Source organism: Elephantulus edwardii, unplaced genomic scaffold (genome assembly GCF_000299155.1).
Source record: "Elephantulus edwardii isolate Elephantulus edwardi_28Jun2011 unplaced genomic scaffold, EleEdw1.0 scaffold00077, whole genome shotgun sequence".
Lineage (NCBI taxonomy): Eukaryota > Metazoa > Chordata > Mammalia > Macroscelidea > Macroscelididae > Elephantulus > Elephantulus edwardii.
Genome location: NW_006399827.1, coordinates 5,425,887 through 5,428,854, shown reverse-complemented (window position 1 = coordinate 5,428,854; position 2,968 = coordinate 5,425,887). Strand labels below are relative to the sequence as shown.

At 40.0% G+C, this 2,968-nt stretch overlaps 1 pseudogene; it reads left to right on the top strand.

Annotated features, from left to right (window-relative positions):
- Nucleotides 1–2,237: 2,237 nt before the first annotated feature.
- On the top strand, nt 2,238–2,698 carry LOC102866479 (annotated as a pseudogene).
- The last annotated feature ends 270 nt before the right edge of the window (nt 2,699–2,968 follow it).

The following is a 2,968-nucleotide window of genomic DNA, read 5'->3' as shown; positions in this document are numbered from 1 at the left end:
TAAAATGAAAAAAAAAGCTTAAACACAAAGCAATTAAGAACTAACGAATAGTAAAATACTATTTTTATATTATATAATAAAATATTCTTAATTAAGCAATTACAATAATAAAATTTAGGTAAATTATTTAAAAGACCTAAATTATATTTTGATATAATAATTAGAAGGTAACAAAAATGAGATCAAGCGTGCAAATAATAAGAGGGGAAAATTGCAACTTAGAAATCAGGAAAAATTTAAAAAAGAAGAGGTCAAGACTAGAAGATTGTTTATTAAACTAAATTCTCTGCCACTATATCAGAAATGACGCAGTGTTTGGAGACTAAATTGCTTGGTAGGGAAATACCCATATTTCTCTTGTGGAAATGCAAGTAGATTCGAACCACCAGAGGCACAGCCTTTAAATTAGTGGCACAACTCCTGGCAGGCTGTGCCATAACTATTATTGTTGTTGTTGTTGTTGTGCGCCGTCGAGTCATAGGCAACTCAAAGCGACCCTATGTACAACAGCCCTAAACCCTGATCTATCCTGTGTCAATCTCACTGCCACTGCCTCTGGCACATCTACCCCCATTACTCCAGTCACTGAATCAATCCACCTCATAGAGGATCTTCCTCTCCTGTGCTTTCCCTCCACCCTCCCAAGCATGATTTCCCTTTCCAAGGACTGATCCCTCCTTGCAACATGTCCAAATTAAGTCAGACGCAGCTTCAGAATCTTTGCCTCTGGGAAGCAGCCTTGTTTAACCTTCTCCGGGATGAACTTGTTTGATTTTTAGCAGTCCATGCATATTCAATGCTCTTCTCCAACACCACAGCTCAAAGGCATCAAATCTTCTTCTATCCTCCCTGGTCATTGTCCAACTCTCCGATGTATAGCAAGGGATTGCAAAGACCCTGGCCTATATCAGGTGCACCTTAGTTTCCAGAGTGACAACATTGTTCTTCAGTACTTTGGAGAGGTCCCTAACAGCAGACTTTCCCATTACAATGTGTCTTTTAATTTCCTGGCTGCTGGTACCAAGAGTGTTGACAGTGGAGCCAAGAAAACTAAAGCTGTGAACAATCTCAATCTCTTCACCATCCATCCTGATGCTGCGAATTGGGTATTCCACTACTATTAGAAGGTATAAAAATAAAGGCAAAAGCCCAAAAGGAAAGTAGATCCTTTAGTGTATAAAATAAGGCAGAAGATGAGTGTATGAGGTCCAAAGAACCATGAGGTAGGAGTCAGTAAAAACGGCAACATTCAAAAAGGAGAGAGAAAGAAAAGGCAAACGTTCTGGAAAGACAATGAAAATGTGCTCAATAATAGTTTTAATTAGATGGAAATCTAGGTAGCAGGCAGTGTCCCTTGTTTTCTTCTCAAGTTAGTAAGAGTTTGGGGACAAGAAATTATATAATGCCTTCTCTCTCTCTCACCTTGGATATACAACAGAACAATCTGTCCTTGAAGCATAACTTTTAATTCCTGTCAGTGAGGTTAAGGTTCTTGGCAGAAAAACACCTGGAAGTGTCAGCAGAACATAGTAAATTCACAACTCTTTGGCCTAGGAGCTGATCAACTGCCTACTTTTTTTATTTTCTGAGGGGAAAATATATTTAAATTCACAATATTGTTTTCTTTGTTTCAAATAAACAACACGTCTCCTTCTGAAGGAACAATTTATCTTTTCTAATGCCAATTCTGTCTTTATTAATATATCATTATGATTAGTTTCTTCATACTACTTTTGTTTCAGCCTCTTGCTGGAATATAAAAATCTCGTATTCTTACGATAATGGCTGCTTTGACTGGACAGGATAGCAAACATTGGTTTCATTCTTCCCTCTCCCCATGATTCCATCTTAATAAAATTCAGATTCTCCATATTCAAAAAGATGCATTTTAAAATTCATCATTATTTTGTGGTCTCCACTGATTAGGAATGATCAAGTAAATACCCAGGCAGTCACTCTTTAAATTACATCTCAAAATGCAACATTACCACTAAGCATTACTTGTGCTTTGAAATTGGGAATGAATGGTTGGTAGTAGAGCGTTATGTGTATCGCATATGCACGGTGTAGCAGAGTGTGGCTATGATTAAGACAGTCAGAACTTACCCAGAGTTTCAAAGGCATATCGCTAAGGTACAAAAAAAGAGTCCTTATGGGCAGTCTTTAAAAATTACAGCCTGCAGTGAGGCGAGCAGAGCCGGAGACGAGACTAGAGGCCGAACTCGGGATCTGACAGGATGGTCGGGCTGCCCCGCAGGATTATCAAGGAAACCCAGCGTTTTTGCTGGCAGAACCTGTTCCCGGGATTAAAGCAGAACCAGATGAGAGCAACGCTCGTTATTTTCACGTGGTCATTGCTGGCCCCCAGGATTCCCCCTTTGAGGGAGGGACTTGGAAACTTGAACTATTCCTTCCAGAAGAATACCCAATGGCAGCTCCTAAAGTACGTTTCATGACCAAAATTTATCACCCTAATGTAGACAAGTTGGGAAGAATATGTTGAGATATTTTGAAAGATAAGTGGTCCCCGGCACTGCAGATCCGCACAGTTCTACTTTGGATCCAGGCTTTGGTAAGTGCTCCCAATCCAGATGATCCATTAGCAAACGAGGTAGCGGAGCAGTGGAAGACCAACGAAGCCCAAGGCACAGAAACAGCCAGAGCATGGACTAGGCTCTACGCCATGAATAATAGTTAAGTCGGTCTGATCCTCAAGTGTGCATCACTTCTCCTGTTCTGCCAGGACTTCTTCCTTTTTTGTTTGCATTTAATGGACACAGTCTTAGGAACATTACAGAATAAAAAGCCCAGACATCTTCAGTCCTTTGGTGATTAAATGCACATTAGCAAATCTGGTGTTGTAAAGCATGAGCAGAGGCTAGAAGTATCATCTGGATTGTTACAAAACGTTTAAAAGCAGTGGCCCCTCTCTGCTTTCATTCATTTCTTTCCCCATCATGGTTTTAAG